General features: G+C 38.4%; 1 protein-coding gene across 5 annotated transcripts in view; it reads left to right on the top strand.

Annotated features, from left to right (window-relative positions):
- Positions 1-19986, top strand: part of Bach2 (BTB domain and CNC homolog 2) — a 342094-nt gene that overhangs the window by 170830 nt on the left and 151278 nt on the right. For 2 of the 5 annotated variants that reach the window (XM_063233247.1, XM_063233248.1), the window contains exon 3: positions 16034-16182. The exons of the other annotated variants lie outside the window; for them this stretch is intronic. The gene's annotated coding sequence lies outside the window, so the exon portion shown is untranslated. The remainder of the gene's footprint in view (positions 1-16033; positions 16183-19986) is intronic. 5 annotated transcript variants of the gene reach the window in all.

Genomic DNA, 19986 nt, shown 5'->3' with positions numbered 1-19986 from the left:
TCCTGCCTAAATTTGAAGGGCCAGAATGAGTTGGCATTCCCTAAAGATTGCATGCTCTGGGCAGGGCAGTAGCATGTGTAGTGTTACAATTTTGGAGGCATCTTGCCTTAAGTTTTCCTGTCTGTTCAACTTCTCCAGGCTTTGTCTTGATGCTCTCGCATGCCCCAGCTCTCGTGGTATTGCTGGGTCTCTAACTCAAGCTCTGGGTAAGGAAGCTGCCTAAAGGGTTCTCACCCATCCATCCTTTGCCTTCTCCAGATGAACTGTTCTTCTCAAATTGGTGAAAAATTGTAACATTTTTGGCAAATAATATAAAAGAATCCTAAGAATGCCTAAGGATTTGAGGGGTGTTGATGAAGTGTCAGTATGTAAATCAAAAGACCTGAGATATATATTGTCCCTTTTTTGTCCCCTCTTTGGTCACTGATTAGGCCATTTAACTTCTGTATACCTCATTGTCCCAATCTAAAAATATAAAGAATAACTAATGCCTATTTTTACTTCAGTTGGACATTTTCAGGACAGACTGTTAAGTATTTATGTGAGGAGCAATCAAAATAGCACATCATGCTCCCTTCCAGTAGAAATTCATTTTTTAAAAAAATATATTATCAAGAAATCCAATTCAGATTCCCATAAGCTGACAGAAAAGTGTAAAATCTGTTTCTAACAGATGTTGCCTATGATCCCCCAAATGTAAACATGTTTGCAAGACGATAGTGAGACAACCTGTTTACACAAGGAAGTACTCAAAAAAGCAAACAAAAAAGCATCACCCAGAGCAGTCATTGTGATCAAAGTGCCGTTGATTATTAGGGTGTAAAGGGAACTGATGACTCAACTTAGCACCACCGCGGTCTCCAGATTTCAGTTTCGTAACAGAGTTTCTTTTCAGGAATATTTTTCATTTACACACAAATCCGATTTTCTTTCTAAAATGTTTCTCGATTTTTGTCAAACCGAAATACCAGGATCCCCTCAAAGATGACTCCGATACCCAGATTATGCTCATTGTGCATAGTGCAGACACACTTCACCAATAGAGCAGAGGGTTTTGCTCCTTGGGATCCTGGTGCCTAAGGCAGAGGCAGGTCTTCCCACAGGACTCTTAACTTACTCTGCTCTTACGCATCCCCAATTAGTCAGATGCAGTATAGAAACTCTCAGACTGCTTGGTGGCAGAAAGTAACTTTCTGAATCAATCAAACTGTGGTATTTTGATCCTTTCCTATGCCTGGGTATTCTTGACAAATGCATGTTCAAATCAGTGACTCAGAGATGCAAAGTAGGTCTCTGATGCTCCCTGGCTGGAAATCAGGTTTTAAACCTGAAGCAAATTATAGTCTAGGAAAAAAAATAATAATAACAACAATTTTAATCTGTGTTAAATTTAGTACTTCTTATGTGAAAATAATGACCACTGTCCCTAAAAGTAATGTACATCAAGAGTCTGCCCTAAGTAAAAAGAGGAACTAGGTTAGCAGAGGTAAAGACTACATGAAACCTTAAGAAATCTCGAGGATGGCTCTTTTGTAAAGATTCACTCAGAACTCACTTAAGATATGGATTCCCACTGAAATAAACTTTTTAAGTCCTCTTTGAGAATGGTGAGGCTTGACCCTGTGGCTTCTTCACCTTATGATGTCTATACAAAGAGAGCTGTGAATCTGATTATTTATAACACCATTCTGTGGAAAATAGGTTCATGTTTTACCGTGGATCCTGTATTGCAAAATCTTTTCTCTCCAAATAATTACATGGGCCGTCAATAAGAGCAGCAGGAGTCGAGCCATCTCCCAGCCCTGTGACCCGCAGGTAGGGGATCACCCAAATCAAGGCAGGAAGAACAAGCAGCGTGAGCTCTTTGTATGTGCAGTGAAATTTAAGTCCTGGATTAATGGGTCTGAATTTTCTGTGCTTTACAGTACTTAAAAAAATGTTTAAGATTTCAACCCACCACAAAAAATAGATACTCAAAAAACTGTTAGCACTTATAAGCAAGATCAGTAAGTGTACATGATTAAAAAATGCAAAAAATCAATTTTATTTTCATATACTATCAATGAAACACTCAAAACGAAATTAAGAAAGAAATTCCATTTATAATGGCATCAAAAAGAATAAAATATTGAGGAATAAATTAAGAAAAGGATACTGAATTCTGTAGGACACTATGGAAGAAATTAAGAAATAAATGGAAAGGCATGCAGTGTTCGTAAATTGGGAGATTGTAATACTATCCAAACTTGTGCATATTCAACACAATCTTCATCAAAATTCCAGTTAGCTGTTTTGTAGAAATTGACAGGCTGGCTTTTAAATTCATACAAGAAATATAAAGAACCCAGAATAACTAAAATAGTCTTGAAAAAAGAAAAATTTGGAGGACTCACATTTCTTATTTTAAAAAGGTACTACAAAGCTACAATAAACAGGCAATAGAGCCCTGCCTTTTGCCATACATAAAAATTAACTAAAAATGAATCATAGGCTGAATGTAAGTACCAAAACTCTTAGAAGAAAATGTAAGAATAAATCTTTATGACCTTTGACTGATTAATGGTTTCTATAAAACCTAAAGACCTATTGGTATGACCAAGGATATAGCTCAGTGGTATAAATGCCTTCCTGGCAGCACAAGGTCCTGAGTTTAATTCTTGGTACAAAAAAACAAAACAAAACAAACAAATAAAAAAAAAAAGAAAATAGTGGTTTGACGAGAGATGAAGAAAAAAAAAGATACTTGGAACTTTATCAAAATGAAACTTACATGTTCAAAGAAAACCATTAATAAAGTGAAACCTACAAAATGGGATAAAGTACTTGTAAATCATGTACCTAACAAAGGTTGAATCAAGCATTTATGAAGAATTCTTACATTTCAACACTCAAAAAGCAAAAAATCCAATTAAATAGTGGGCAAACAATTAAGTAAGCATTTCTCCAGAAAATACATATGAATTCTAATAAGTATATGAAAAGATGTTGAATATTGTTAATCACCAGGGGAAAAAAGATTTAAAAACCACAATGTGACACTACTTTATCCAGTTTAGGATGCCCCAATTCTAAAACAGAAATTAGTAAGCATTGTTGAGCATGTGGAGACATTGGAATCCTTACATATTGCCTATGAGATTGTAAGATGGTGCAGTCATTTCAGAAAACGGTTTGGAAGTTGTTCAAATGTTAAACATAGAGTTACCATATGTCCTGGTATATATATGTTAGGGTTCTCCAAAGAAACAGAACAGAGAGAGAGAGAGAGAGAGAGAAAGAGAGAGTGAGAGAGAGTACATGTGAATGTAGGTGGGTGGATATGTATGTTTGTGAGAGAGATAGATGAGAGAGACGGGGAAAGAGGGAGAGGAAAAGAGAGGGAGGAAAGAAGAAGGGAGAGAGGAAGAGGAAAGGAGAAAGAGGAAGGGAGAGAGAGGGGAAGGGAGAAAGAGAATACATTTATTTTAAGGAATTGGCTCTCATTATTGTGGAGACTGACAAGTCCAAATTTACGTGGCAGGACAGCAGCCTGGAGACTCTGGAAAGAGTTGATGTAGCAATTTGAGTCCAAAGGCAGTTTGCTGTCAAAATTCCGTCTTCCTTAAGAAAAATCAATCATTTTTCTGTAGAACGTTCAACTGATTGAGACTCACCTACATTCTAGAAGATAATCTGCTCTACTACTGTTACAAATGTTAATCTCTTCTTTTAAAAAAATACTTTCACAGCAACATTCCGACAATATTTGACCCACGTATCATGGCATACCCAAGTTAATGTAAAAAATTAACCATAAGACCTAGCAATTCTACTCCAGACATATATCCAAGAGAATTAAAAATATATCCAGATATGTCTAATTACACATAAGTGCCTATAGCAGCAGCATTCATAATAGTCAAATGCAGGAACAACCCAATGCCCATCAAATGATAAATGGACAAACAAAACAGTTAAATGCATATGGTAGGGTTTTATTCAGACATAGAAAAGAAATAAGATATTGATACATGCCACATCATGAATCATGAAAACACCCTAGTAAGCCATACACTAGAAGCTACATAATATATGATTCTATTTGTGTGAAATGTACAGAATAAGCAAATCCATAGAGAATGAAAGTAGATTAGTGGTTGCCAACAACTGAGATTTGGGAGAGGAAATAAAGACTAACTGCTATGAGTAAGGGGTTTCTTTTGGGGGCAGTGAAAATGTTCTGATAGTAGTGATCATTGTACAGCTCTGAATATATTAAAATCACTGGATTGTGTACATAAAGTATAAATTTTATGACATGAATTATAGCTCAATAGATCTATTTAAAAGTACCAACATATACTTATGGCTACCATAGAAGCAGGAATTGCCTTTGAAAAGCAGAAAATACTGAATCCCGCAGGTGAAAAGAAAGATGGGAAAGTAATGGGCACTCCCATTGACTGGGCGTCTTCCAGACCTCAGGAACCTGAGTTAGTATTACCGATTGTTTTTTCATAACAGGAAATTGAGCCTTGATTTACATGACCTGGGCAGCCATTGCACTTGTATGCTGGGGCTGGAACAGGTCTGTCTGACTTCAGGCTTATTCTTACGCAGTTTACCAAATTACTTCCTGAAGGGAAAACCTGGCCCAGGCCCAACAGAGAATGGCCAGACCTACCGTTTAAGAGTCGGCAGGCAGATCGTTCTGAAGGAAGAAAGATACAAAAGGTTGAAGGATGCTTTTGGAGAAAAAGCAAAAGAATTTTAAACGATAAGAATGCAAGAAAGGACCAAAAGAAAAGGGCAAGAACACAGCTGAGGCTATCAGGGCAGACCAGAGGACCCATGAAGGCAAATGGAAGGGCAGAATTCAGAACGTAAGCAGGGCAAGCACGTCAGAGATGATGAGAGCAATGAATGCTCCCAGCGCGGCCAGCTGACTTGGTGCAACCGTAGTGATTGTAATTTTAACTAGCAATCCCGTAGAACTATTCCTGAAGCCTGAACCAAAGAGGTCGTTTGTCAGGCAGACACAGGGGCATCAAAGCAAGTCACCCTGAAATGCTGTAGGTGCTAAGGTGCATTGCAGGGTCCTGGGCAAAAAACTCCCGTTGAAGCTCTTTTCCAGGAGACTTTAACCTGGGATTTGTGGATTCTCAGGGATCCTTTGATAAGTTTTAAAGGGTCCTTGAACTTTCCAATATTATGTAGATATCGTGTGTGTGTGTGTGTGTGTGTGTGTGTGTGTGTGTGTGTGTCTTTCCTCTGGGAAAAGTCTTATCAGTTTTTTTAAAGGATCTGTGGTACAAGAAATGTTAAAATATTTTGAATGCTGGGCTAATTTTCTGGGTGTGTGATAGATTCTGTTATGGCCTGGTCCTTCTAATTTTTGGAATAAAAATGAATTCTTAGTGAATGATCTCACTACCTGCAGGGCAGTCTGATTTTGTCTTAGCATTTGAGAGATTTTGTTAGTGGATTAGGACAAGATGTTAGTATATTTAAGAGTCATTAAACCAAGAAAGGAAGGAAAATATAGTGGTCGTACTAAATATATCATGAGATCGAACTAAATGCTGAGTAGCTAAGGGATGTCCCTAGAGCTCTGTGCCAATACTTTCAAATCCTGTGTAGAAACAAATGATGGAGACAGCTTCATCCAGATGCAGAGGAGTGGTTTAAGAAAAAAATGCATCCAAGCAATACCATTTAGTTAGCCTTTTAGGGAGGATGCATGGAAGGTTATAATGTCCTGAGTTGTATAACATTTTGATAAGTGGTTACAATCAGCCTAGAACCTAGAGAATCAACACAAAGGACAAAAACTTGTAACTTTTCACTTGGTGAACAGTGTTCTCAGTCTCCATTTTAAAGACAAGCACATAGTGAATAATGCCTCATGGGAAACCTGACTTGTATAAAACATTTTATTAAATGTACCCCTAAACACTTACTTTCTGCTTACCTTTTCCTTCAAATGCTTTTTCATTTTGTTTTGCCTATTTTCAACCTTATTTTGGTTTGACTATTCAGATGGTTGTTGCATGAAAAGCAAATGTACGTAATGCCACTAAAATTGGCTAAAATGGTAAATTTTATGTTTTGGATATTTTATTACAATAAAAAATGTATCAGATAATATAGAGAGGAAATCTGCTTGCCTTTTAGGACAAGAATTTTAAGTATCTTTACAATATACATTAAGCATCAGCCCTTTCCTATGCTATGCTGATAGGAATGTGTAAGTGTGGGCAAGAGCTTGTACGGTGCACAAATGCTCATTCAAGTTCTGTGTAGCTCCAGCTACGCTCCCCACTGGCTGTGGGACCTGGACCTGTGTACTTGGAAGCAGATCGTAAGTCGTCAATAAATATTCTTTCTCCTTCCTTCTAACCTCTTCACACCTTGGTTTCATCATCAGTAAGATAAAGATGTTGGGCTTAGTGATTTACAAGGTCCTTTTCATTTCTGCTGATCCACAGTTTAAACTCACTCTGAAAAAAAATTTTTGCAAAACAGGAAAAGCCTACGTTTGAGTGGGCTCAGCAGCTTTCTACCCACAATCTCCTCTGCTCCCCTTTCTTTCTTCTCCTCAGCTGCCAGGAATCATCCATGTGCTTGGAAGTGGAATCAAAGGCAGTCAGGAGAGAGGATTGAGGTGGCTTGGGACACAGGGCAAGGAAGAGCCTGAAGGGAATCTCAGCTGCTTTCAGTACGATGGCTCATGGGTTGTGTGCCAGATTGTCTCAAGGGCAGGTGACCACAGTGGGGTTATGCACCATTGATTTTTTTTTTTTAACAAGGCAGATAGGATATGAACATAGAAACTAAATCCAGAGTAAGATTCCCAGTTCATCATGTAAGGAAGGGACATCAAGAAGCAGGAGAAGAAGAGAGGTGGCATCCAGGGAGGAGTGCTGAGGACAGATGTGAGGTCAGTTTCCACACAGCAGATGAGCTGGATGCAGAAATCTGACCAAGACCTCAAAGGCCGGTAAAGGCGGCAGATCCTCAGAGCAGTGTCTCCAGCATTCTCTCTATGCGCATCTGTCACTGTATTCCTAAGTTTGCATCAGGTAGTCTTCCAAGTGCCAGGATCCATGATGAATAATGGAGGCTAGGTCCCTATAGTGGGTTTTACCCAGGTTTGGAGGGGGTAAATAATTATGTATCAAACATGTGGATTTTAATTATCTTCCAGTGAAACCAAACAAGGTGATGCATCACTGTTGGGAAAAGGGCAGAAGATGTTAACAGGGATAGTATTTCTGAGAGAACCTAGTAAAGCAGAAGTAACTAGCCAAGCTAAGAGAGGAGAGAAGGGAATTCTAGGCAGAGATTAGCAAGTGGCAAAGCTGGACAACACTTTGAATAATCGCCAGAAAGGGTGCTGAACTGTAACAAGTAAGAGAGCGCATAACAGCAGGTGAGGAGAGAACGGGCTGATATTTTTCTAAGAGCTTTGGAAATCATTTCATGATTGTAAGTAGTTAAGTGACATGATTTTTAGAATGTTAAGATCGCTGGCTCCTGTATGTGCAGAGCCAGTAGAACAGGCCTGAGACCGCTGTCCTTTAGAAGCCTTGCTTGCCTGTGTGCCTTGGCCGCCATCTAGGTCTTGGACAAGAGTGTCCTACTGGACATCCCCTGACTGGTCAGAGTGCTGTTTTGAAGTAGTTGTACAAACAATGCACTTTATGCTGAACACCTGCTTTCCTTCTGGGATTCTGGAATTGTGCTATATGCAGGAAGAGGGTGACCAGCTCACAGTAAAATCATCCCACATCGAAACTCTAGTGTTGTTTCCCTGTAGTCAGTACATCATACTTGGTACGATTTTATGTTGAAGGAATTAAGCATACCCTTGCATGATTCCACTGAAAGAGGGCTCTTGGGAGTGAGTGTCTGGTGTCCTCCACACTCACACTCACCTTTTCCCTTGGCTGATTTTGCTTTGTATCCTTTTGCTGTAATAATCCATACCCATGAGTATAGCATATTCTTACTACTTTGAGTCTCCCTAGTGAATCACCTAATTGAGCATGGCCTTGGAGACTCTACATGCCAGAAGGGAATTAAAAATAGAGTCCAGTTACAATGACAGTAGCAGTGGACCAGATGAGAAATCATGGCGATGGTAGGAGAGACAAAGAGGAATAAAAGACAGAGCCTGAGACACCATTTGAAGGTAGAATTTATAGCACTTGTTGAGGGACTAGATCTAGGAGTTGGAGAATTAAAGATAACTGATAGGTCGTTAGCTGGGCTAGGTGGATCAATGATAAGGTCTTTTCTTGGAATGGTAGTTGCCAAGTGCCTTACTTATATTTAAAGTTCTTGGTCAGACTTCTTGCAAACTTTGCCCATTTTATAGCGATCACCTCCGTGTGGACCTCAGCAGGTTCATGCATGGTCAGCCCAGCAGCAGTTTGTCTTGTGTGAGATACTGTAGACCATACTTGGTACCACACTGGGAAATCTCAAAAGGGGTAAGACTTCTCAGGGTTTTCTGGCTGTGTGCAGCTTCCCAGAAAGACATAGGACTTTGCAGAGGTTTTTTTTGAATGATAGATGAAGCACTGGCAGAGGCGATGTTCTCAGATAAAGAAAAGGAGGGGAGGGGAGAGCCCTGACCAGCCCCAAATGAGTACTTCCTCTAGGAGTTAAGGCACCCTCAGTACTCATCTAGCTTCCCAAGAAACTGCCTTTCACCAAGTTGCTAAGCACCCTCAACACCATGCCCACCTGCATCCTCAGTAAGTTTAGTCACTGGCTGCCAGAGATCACAGCTGATCCTTAAAGAAAAATAGAAAATATGGTACTTGCATCCTAGAAACACCCCTAAATGCTACATCAAAACCTACTTTGAGCATTTTCTGTATAAGCATTGCCAGGAGTGGTGATGATCTTTAGAGATAAGGACCTAGAGTGAGATGCTTGATAAGGTATGCTTTCCTTGCCATCTCTGTGACTGAGGACAGCAGTCATACTATGACCTGTAAGAGAATGACATGGAATATTTTTAACAAGATGTCTGATAATATTTTTAAAGAAACTACAGTAGGAAAAAACTTTAAAACTCTAGTGGTTCATGAAATATACTCATTTTACACTCCCAGGTTAATCAGTTATTTTTACACAAATACGTTGCAGTAGAACCTGAAGTTTTGCCACTTTGCTTGAACCTCTTACTAGTAGCACATGGGAAAGTTCATTTCCTTTGGCAGAAAAAAATAATCTCCCAAATTTTAATGGATGTTGGCGGGGACCACTCAGAGTCAGGGAAACTTGAGCTGAGATCATGTAGCAGCCCATCTCCAGCAGTATGACTCAGGCAAGGCACTTTGCCTCTTTGAGCCAAGGTTTTCTCACCTATGAGATGTAGTAATAACATCTTTAAAGTTTCTATAGTATAACTCCTAACGAATAGAAATTTTTAGCGAAGGGCAATTGTGATGAGGTGATGATACTTCATCAATATACACTAGGATTTTATCTACTATATAGAGAGCCTACAGAAACCCCAGAATTATTTCAGGGAAGGTATTTTCAGCACTTGCCTCCTTTTATCTGCTTTTCTTTTTTGCATTATGAATGACAAGTGGTTCAAATTGCACTCTCCTTTTATGGCAGAGGTGAAATTTTTTTAATTTTGCTAAATTTGGGGACATATATACCTCGAACATCAAAGAAGTGAATTTTCTAGCTGTGGTTCCCCAAACCAGAATAACTAAGTCCCAGCACCTGAACATGTAAGTGGAAACTTTTAGAGTTTTTGTTTTTGTCTCAGTCAATTTTCTCTGTCCTGTCTGAAATGACTGTGTCTTCTCCTCACTTCTTTCCCTGTTGCAGTAGAAAATTACATTTCTTTGTGTCACTATGCCCATAGAACAAAACATGAAAGGCACAAGATCTAGGATTCAGAAATCTTCTGCCCCATCAAGTGACTGTTTAAATTCTGTTTGAAAGATAGGTTTTTAAACATTCATCTCTGTAGTTTCCCAAAAATTAGCATCAGTTTGACACTTTTCTTTTTAAAACTCTTCTGGGCGCGAAATGGTGCATGACTACTGCATTTGGACTTTCTGAATATGAATAAAAACTCCAGGGCTGTTCAAGTTAGTGTGCTCATCAGTAAACCTGTCCACCAAAATATGTTAGTAATATTTGTATACAACCTGAAACCAGCAGACTATTTGAGATTTACCATTTTTAAGTAGATAATAGTCTAAATGCAATTTGTGTTTTTGGAATTGAGTTTTAAACTCTTGTTTTGTTTTTGGACCTTCATTAATAATCTTTCTACTCAATCCAATGGGAAAGTGATGGAGTATGTGTACGTGTGTATGGAAATGTGGAAGAATTTTTTACAAAGTCAGTACACTGACTTTGGCCAGAAGTGACACTTTACAACCAGCTTTGCTGGCAGGAGTCACACATGTACCATCTCATGGGGATACTAAGCAAAATCATGTTGCTCTGCTTGGTGAATCTTTTAGCTCAAAAATGATCATGTAAAAACACTGAAGACAATTAGCTTGAAAATACTGATTCTGAAAACATGAAGTCACTGTTCTTAAAGTTTAGACAAATGTGAATTCAGTTTCAAACAAGAGGATAAGCTAATATTTTTTGGTATCACTCTAAATTCCAATAAAGTGCAGACAGGCAATTTGTTTAGGAAAGAATCAACAACATGAGGACATAGGGAGCAATATCAGAAATCAAGAGAGCATTAACCCACATTTTGTTCCTTAGAAATTATGTTTTGGTATTAGATTTGTGATTTAGAAAAAGAAAAAAAACAACCCCACCTATAGTTTCCTAGGGCTTTGCTCATCAAATCCCATTAAGGCCAGTAAGAAATCTTAGCCAAAGGTTGAGTTATAAGAATAAAGAATGCAATCAACCTTATTTGTACAAGAAGTACCTTCAGAAAACCTGATCATTTCACAACTAATTGATATAAATGCTTCCTTGCCCACTGTTTGCAGCTGGATACCCACTTGTACTTTTTATGACTGTTGCAGTAATTAAATATCATTTGCTTTTTCTTAGCTCAATAATGCAGGTCCCACTGACTTTTTCTCTTAAGTAAATTCAAGATTATGTAAGAGGAAATTACATACAGATAATTTCCCATATCTGGGATATGGTGTTTTACTTGAAAGTGAATGCCTGGTAACCATTCAGATATCGCTCTTTAGACTTTCCCCCAGCTTCTCTAACAGTAAATATGAAGAAATGAAAAAGCAGTGCTTTCATGCTTAGTATAGCATTACCATATCTCCTCACCCACCTTTTCTTAAGAGCAGTCTAGTGAGCCACTTCAAGATTTTGTGAGGCCTCTGGAAATTAGTCTAGCTGAAAAATGCCATTAGGGCAAGAAGTATCTATGGTTCTCTTATTCACCATTGTTTTGGACAACTAAAGAGTATGTAGAACCTAGGAGGAGGTCAGTAGATACTGATCAAAGGAATATAGTATTTGTTGTTTTCTGGGGTCTGAAATACCTTTAAGAAGTTTAGCTTAGGGATGTGTGATAGCCGCATTGTCCACTACAACATGTGGACAGGATCGGGTTTTCAGAAGGTACTTCTTATACATATAAGGTTGACTGCATTCTTTTATTCTTATAACTCAATCTTTGGCTAACATTTACATTTAAGTTAATTTAAATAGATTAAAGTTACAAGATATTATTTCAAGTGCTCAATACCACCTGAGGCGTTAGTGACTACTATGTTGGACAGTGCAAATGCTGAACTTTTCTGTCATCACATAAAGTTATATTAGTGCTGATGTAGTATCACAGAGGTCTAAGTTTGTGGCCCCAGTGTTTTTAGAGTGAAATTCCCATGTGGCTATCATGTGCCCCCAACATAAAAAACCCTTTTACACAACTCATTTCATACTGGGAACTCAGCCAAGAAAGGTGGGTGGCCCATAGAAGTGGCTGTCTCTTTGAGAGTGACTGCCAACAGTGATACTGTTAACAACACTGACATCCAGTTGGTATACATTTCTTTGGCTACAATAGTTGTGAAAGTAGTAAAATATCTCTACTGGTTAATGAAGACCTGCTGTTTTAACCTCTTCACATACCTTCTTATGCCTCAGGAGGCTTTGCTTATCCTCTAGGATCCCCCCAACATCTCCTCAGTACAGCAAAATGATTGACCTAATATCTGCCCCCTCTCCAGAGGAAGCAGGCTATTCAAAAATGATAGCCCAGCCCTGCAGGCCTCCACGTGGCAGATGGTGCCTTTGGCATCACGGACCTTCAAGAAAGATACTTTCTAAGGTGCTGTCCAAAAATTTCCCCATCATTGCTATGTCTAAGTCCCAAATTACAGAGCCATTGTGTCAAGAAAACCTTAAAATCATCTCATCCCATGCCCTCATTTTACCAAAGAAATCAAGTCCCAAGCTGATCATTCACGTTGTTTGTGGCCAGTGCAGAAGTAAAACTCCTAACTTGGTACTTCTTTTTTGCAAATCTTCCTGTGTCGCTTTCCTTAACTGTGAAGTGAGGATTAATACTTTGATGCTTCACAACGTTGTTTGTTTAAAAAAAAAAAAAAAGATATCCAACATTTTATATATGTCTTAAAATATGCAAAAAAAATCCCACTTTTGTTCATATTCTTGTTTAATCTGTAGAAGTACCCATGGGAGGGGTCAGGCTGAGAGGCAATGAGTGGCCTGTCCAACATAACGAACCTAGGGTAACTAAGAGATCTACACTCTTAGAAGAATTTAGAAAAACTATGAATTCTTAAAAATGTAAGGTAATATAACCATGTGGTATTACTAGTTTTTAGCCTGTGGCATTTTGCAGTTCAGGATTTAGCAACATCAAAAATAATAACTTTATTCAAGTGATGTATTTTATTATTTTTTTTTTACTTTGATTATGTGCCAGTTGCACAGACTTTGGTTCAGCATTGAAACAGAAGTGGGATGCTTTGAAGTATATTTTTAAAATGAGAGAATCCAAATTTGTAATTAGCTTTACAAATGCTAGTTGTACAGTTTAAGTATCTAAAGAGCTTCTGGTAAGCGTTTCTGTTATTAGTGGTGATTTGCTTTTTGTATTTTCCCCTAGGCAATTAGACCCTTTGAAAAACACAAAGTATGCTCTTTGAGGGATCATTTCCTCTATTACCACTTTATTTTTCACACCCGGTATTCCTGGTGTGCTTAGAAAATTAACCATGTAACTGACTGTAGCAAAAGAAGGCCATATATAGTCCATTCTACCCACTTTGACACCTAATTATCAGGCAAATGCTAGTTAAATTATAAAGAAAAGCCACATTGAAAGAAATGATCCACTTCTTGATGTAGGTTTTGTCTTTTGATCATTTTAATAGAAACAACTTCTACTTTTAGGTGAGATTTTTTTGAAAGGTCAATTTTACTCATAAAATTTTAGAAAATTTGTTTGACTCCCTTCTCTCCAAATTTTAGCCATTTTATAGTACCTACTGGTTGTAGAAACTGAATTTATAGATTTATGGAATCAAGTTATTTCATTCCAATAACACAGAAATATCTTTTTCAGTATCCTTTTATTAGTATATGAAAATCAGGAAAGTCTCTAAACCAATTATCCCATAATGTTAAATTCATATAGAGGGAAAAAGAAAGAAAAATTATTAGAAAAAGTCATCAATAGAACTTGGATATGGAAGCCCTTCCCTGGAAATCCTAATTTGTAGTCACATTTGGGAAAATATATTACATGTTTGCTTTTTACAGTGTATATTGTATATATGCCTTCATATTGTCTTCCATGTATGCCCTGATTTGTACATCAAAGTTACCTCTTTATTGTGCTCTAAGAAATACAGCCTTCTTCCTGCCCACCGTATAGGACCTTCAAAGGGTTTACTGTCATGGTCTTCACACTCCTGTCCCTGCTTCAGATAGAGACTATAGATGGTGCTGACAAATGGGTGTAAAGGTAAAGCTTGTGGTTTATACCTGGGCTTGGAGTTGTCTTGGTGATGAGTTACTAGGCTCAGATAGATCTGTGCTCTTCCAAAGCTCACATTCCTCCAAGTAGTAGAGAGGACTGATGAGTGAGTACACACACACTCTGCCAGCGACCAGGTTTTATACCGGTGCATGCAGCCTTGCACGAGATAATGCGTGGGAGCCACATGGCGTCAGAAACCACGCCACAGTGTATGAACAACTAGCCAGCATTAATAGTCTGTTTGAGTTGATTTTTGTTTTTACATCTCTTTTTGCTCTCTGACACCGTGCTGAGAAACAGCAAAAACCTCTAGAGAAAAAGAAAACACCGAAAGGAAGAGAGCACGAGGCCTCAGTATCTCAGCCCGCAGATAACATGTGAATTATTTCCAAACTGTCAAGCACTTCCACATGAAGACTCTGTGGATGGGTAGCAGTGGTCCCATGGTCCACGTCTGACTCAGCCTGACCTCATGAGGACCTTTTGATTACGTTAATCCCATTTCTCTTATAGAAACATACAGCGAGCTACTATTTTCCATGTAAGGAAAAGTAAAAATAAAATATTCTACTTTATATCCTGTTGGTCATCACTAAATTAGAACTTTGTAAGATGTGTGAGTTGCAGGTGTATTTTTCTGCTCCTACCATAAAGCTGGTAATTAGCAAATCACCGCGGCCCGCCTGCTGTTGAAAAGATCGTGAGCTGCTGAGGCTCTCTGGGAAGTTATCCAAATACTTATGAGTTCACACCATTTGGCTCCGTGATTCTTTTTCTCATCTAAGAAAGTATTCATGACCTGTGGTATAGCTCAGAGACACAGCACCTGCCTGGCAAGCATGAGGTCCTGAGGGTGATCCCCAGTTCCAAAGAGAGAAAAAAAAAGTGTTAAGAAATTCTGACTCCGATAACCACATACATTTCTCAAATTGTTTATTTGCAGTACCAAAAATTTCTATAATTCCAAAACTGTAGAAACTCATGAAATAAAATGTATTTCTGTGGAGTTCAGGAATATATAGACATTATAATCATTTTCTGAATAATTTGAATAACTTGGAGAAATATTCACATTCAGATAACTCTCGTTTTACTTCAGAATTAAATAAAAAAGTAGGGACAAAACTCTGCAAATGTCTGCATGTCTGGAAAGAATACCAGCCCACAATCCCTTACCTCCAATTCTAAATCCAAATTGTTTGGGGGTTTATTTTATTTTTGTAATTTCCTTGGTGGGAAGACCTGGTCTGGTAGAATTTGGGTGAGGTCCTAGGTTCCATCCTCAGCACCGCAAAAACTAGAGGGGGAAAAAAAGAAAAAGAAAAACAAAAACCTGACCTGAATTTATAAATGGCTCTGATTTGCCACACTCGGTGCAAGCCTCAGATTTTACCCAGAAATATTTAGTGTGTTTGCATACGGTTGCTATTCCAGATTGTCTTAGAGTGATAAGAAATAATTTTATATGCTATTCTCTAAAATCCAAAAAAGCCTGAATTCTGAGATTTCTCGCGTGCGGGAGTTCCAGTGAAGGGGTTATGAGCCACTTTGTTAGTGATTTATGAACGTCAGCCTACTATTTCTCTTTCATTGTGCTGTTTTGTCTTTTCTGCATGCTTTATGATAACCATGTGTTCACTCACAAGCAGGAAAAAAGTTACTAATTTTAAACACATTTGAGGCATCTAAGAATCACTTCATTTCAGTCCAAATTCACAAACTAATCATTTTTTTCCCAGAGTTTCTCCTAGTTACAACAGCCACGTGTCTCTTAAATGTGACAGAATTCGTGAGATGAATTGAGAAGTAGATAACTGGATACTGACCTGTTTCCTAGCTCTTTCTGGGAGCTTCCCTAAAGAAATACCTCAGAATAGGGCTTCCACCTGGGTGGAGCCAGGCATTAATATCTTGGGCTGTTTTGTCATACTGTATTTATGTGTGTTGGTCAAGAGATACAGAATTAATAGAGAGCTCATAAAGAATGAAACAGGGTATTGATGGGGAGGGGTATTCACATGCGAAGTTTATTCTGTTAATGGACAACTTTTCCTCTCCAAATAGGTGGACAGTTACTGACTTACCACAAGATTGCCCTGCAAAACTTTGGGGTCCATGTCTGAATGGATTGCTGTAGGCTTCTCATCTCTCCCTTCGCCCAGTTCCCCGCATCCTAAGACTCGAAGCCAGGACAGGACCTGGAAAAATTATATGTAAGTTTTGTGTAGGGTTTCTTTTCCTTAATGAAACAGTGACAAATATTTTCTTAGGTGATAGTAACAAATAGCCTACATTCACACTAATTACTTTTAATAGAGTATCTTGAGAGTTACAGTTGAGCTAAGGAGAGCGAGGATTAGAATCTGCATATTGGCAGTTCCCTAACTCATTGATTCTTAACTTTAGCTTGCATCAGAATCACCTGGCAAGCTCAGTAAGGTACAGATTGCTGAGCCTTACACTTAGAGTTTCTGATTCAGTGGATCAGGATGGTGTGGGCCAGAAATTTGCTTTGCTAACAAGTTGCCAAGTGATGCCTGTATAGTTTCCAGGGCTCCTCACTTTGAGAACAGCTGCCTTCTGTGTGATGGGAAGGCTGAATGGTAAAGGTAAAAACTGTGTACTTCAGTATTAAATACCATTAAATTAAGAGATTTCATGCTTTACACATCTCAGGAAAGAGAAAATTAAATTCTGCTCAGGACCTTCAGGTTTCACAGTAGAGAGAAACGCCACTGTTCCATGTCAGCTTACCTACTGCTACCCAGTCATTCTTTGCCCCTGGTTTGCAGAAGGTGTGACTAATAGTGTTGTTATTAACCTTAAAAATAACGGTCACAGTTCTTCTACAGGTGTGCTTAGCATGTATTCAGATACACTCAAGAAAGAAAATCTTTTTTTGCCCCTGGGTTGGGAAATATGTTGCTCCCATTCAAAGTGAGTTATCATAGAACTGTCCCTCCCTCATATGCTGAACTGTGACTTGATACAAAACACGTGTGATAGGAGGCACACCTCCAACAAGGATCCAAATCATCAAGTCCAGAGTTTTGGGGGATGTATTTTGAGGACTGGGGTATATCGTGTTAGCTTTCACATAGCCAGTTGCCTTTCTTCCAAAGACAAGAGCGACTTACTCCACATTAATAGAAAAAAGTAGAAGAGTTTAGGTAAACAAATGCATACCTGGGTACATGTGTACACACATACAGATATATACATATACCTGAGAGTTTTCATTGTAGGAGTTTCAAACACTTTCTTTGGTTTTATTGAATCAGGATGAGTAAAAATGGTGTAATACTGTCCAGGAATGTCTGAGAAATTGCTGGACATTTTAAATCTGTGAAAACAGCACTGTAATTTTGTATATTTTACTTGAATATAATAATAATCGTTGCTAATAAAGCAGTTGCCAAGCAACTATGTAAAGAAGAACCATAGCCATCGCCTAGACATTCATAGAACCAAAAACCTGAAAATAAATTTTAAATGCATGTGTTTAAAATAAAACTTACAAGGCAGAAAAACAAGAGAAAAAGTTCTAAGTGATGAGTGTTTTATAATGAAATTAATCCAGTGATGTCTTCTAGAGCTGCCCAAAGAAGAACTGGGCTGGTATTAGGGCTGACAGAGATGCCAGTGATGTGATTATCTATTACTACTCCACCCTACAAACTTTTAACATCTCTGTCAGGCACTATCTGCACAGCATTGTTGGGAGGAAAGTTATTGGTTTATGCCACATCCTCATGAAGTGAAAGAAAGGGCTCAGATGGAACAGTCCTTATGTTTGCTCCCTCATGCTTTGAAATCTGTGAGTCTCCATGTTTACACATCAAGCTTTCTTACAGAATCACCTGTGCTCTCAGTTGGTTTCATGTCTACAGGTCAGGGTTGAAAGGAGGTTTCTGTGACTACTCAGGGGAATCAAGCTTCAGTTTCTGACGAGACTATATCACCCCTATGCCCTTGAAGAGAAAACTTGATCACCAAAGACCTAGACAATGATGGCAAACCTTTTGGTGATAACAGACAGCCCGCTGCAGCATGCGTGCTGTAGATCCACCACTATAGTAGCCTAGAGTGTCTCCTTGAGTACTATTAGGGAGTACATGAAAACCTTTTTCACTTTCTGCTTAGTTTTACTGTGAACCTTAAACTGCTCTTAAAAATAGTTTAAAAATACTGAATACCAAGCAGCATGGTGATCCCTCAAAAAACTGAACATAATTACCATGTGATCCAACAATTCCACTTCTGAGTATATACTCGAGTGTAAGTATGGATTTATGTTTTTACATCCATATTCATAGCAACATTATTCAGATCATCCTATAGCCAAAAGGCAGGAGCAGCCCAAGTATATTATCATCACATCAACAGATAAACAAAAACGTGACATATGCATACAGTCAAATATTATTAAACCTTTAAAAGATGTAAAATTCAGATACATATTACCAAAAATGAGACTCAATATTAAAAATGCTACATAAAATAAACCAGTTGCAGAAGGATTAACTGATTCCATTTACACAAGGTACTGTGTACTGAGAGTTGTCAGATGGTTAAGACTGTCAGATGGTAAGTGCTGGAGGGAGAGAGGATTGAGAAATTACTATATAATGGATATAGAGCTTGATCAAGAAAGATGAAAAAGTTCTGGTAGTGATGACTACACAACAATGTGAATGTTCTTAATGCCATCAACTCTGTATTTAAAAATGACCTACACTGACAAACTTTATGTTATTCACATTTTTACCACAGTTTTTTAAAATCCTGGATACCAGGGCTTTCCTTCCTTCCAGCAACATTGTGCAGAATAACTAACTAATGCTCAACAGCAGGGTTTAACATTTCAGTCTCTCCCAAAATAACATTTACACGTAGAAGAAGCCTCCTTCTCTGGGATGACAAGAAGCATGTGGCTGTCATAGGGATGCTCCGGCTCCTCCAGTTAGGTGTCATAGCAAGCCCATGCTCACAGTTGTGTGGACAGTGTGATGGCACTGTGTGCCTGGCTGTGGCCATGACAGTGGAGGTGGACACGTAGGGAGGAGGGAATGCAGATTTATCAGCATTCAGAGCAGCAGAAAGGGAAATACTTGAGAGGAAACTCATAGCAGCTGGTTTGCCTGCCATGGGGCCTCTTATTATTGTAATTGATTTTTATATTCTCTACATGATACCCAAGGTCTTTCATCTGTACTACTGAGTGAAATTTATTTGACTATAAGTCACACAATAAGGGAGTGAGTGACCAGTCATCGTGGATAACACAGGATTTAGTCCTCTGGGTTAAGTTCATTGGGCCCTACTTTTCTTGATTTGGCTTTTTATTCTGTGTCGCGAAAGCCACCTTGAAAAACATCCAGCCAATTCCTGTCAGGTCTAACAGACATGAAGCTTTCAGGTCTCCTTCACTACTGTCAGGACCTCTTCCTGTGACTGACCAGGGACAGAGTTCCTGGAGGGTATTACACAGGGAACTATTTAGAAGCTCCAAAACCACTCTGCTCAGTTATCACCCTTTCTTGAGATACCAAGATTATATATATGTGAGTACACATACACACGCACACATGCATATGTAAATTTGGCTTAAGGAAATAGTGTAAGACACAAAGGAGATAAAATGAAGTCATCAAAGTTAAACAACATCTAGTCTCCTCGTGTTTATACCAAACTTTCCAGTCCTGCTTAAAATCAGACTGTGCTTTTCAATTGAACACTAGACCAAAGCAGCAAAGCTTTCTGAGTCAGTTACTATGTTATCAAGAAAACTGCACATAAAACTTTTTAAATTGTATTTTAAACAGAAAAGACAAAATTTCAAAATAAGATAATAGTACTGTAACAGTGATTAATACATTGCATTGTTATCCTTAAATTAGATACTCAAGTATAAGATCTAAGCATTTAATTATTTGAACAATCAGTATAAACCTTTCTTTTCAATGAATTAAGAGAAATTAATAGTTTAACTTGTACATATGTATGTGTGTGTTTGG

The sequence above is a fragment of the Cavia porcellus genome, unplaced genomic scaffold (genome assembly GCF_034190915.1).
Source record: "Cavia porcellus strain 051 isolate PalLab524CR breed Dunkin Hartley unplaced genomic scaffold, mCavPor4.1 scaffold_22, whole genome shotgun sequence".
NCBI classification, from domain to species: domain Eukaryota; kingdom Metazoa; phylum Chordata; class Mammalia; order Rodentia; family Caviidae; genus Cavia; species Cavia porcellus.
Note: the sequence above shows the minus strand (reverse complement) of the source record. Positions and strands in the feature narration are given on the sequence as shown.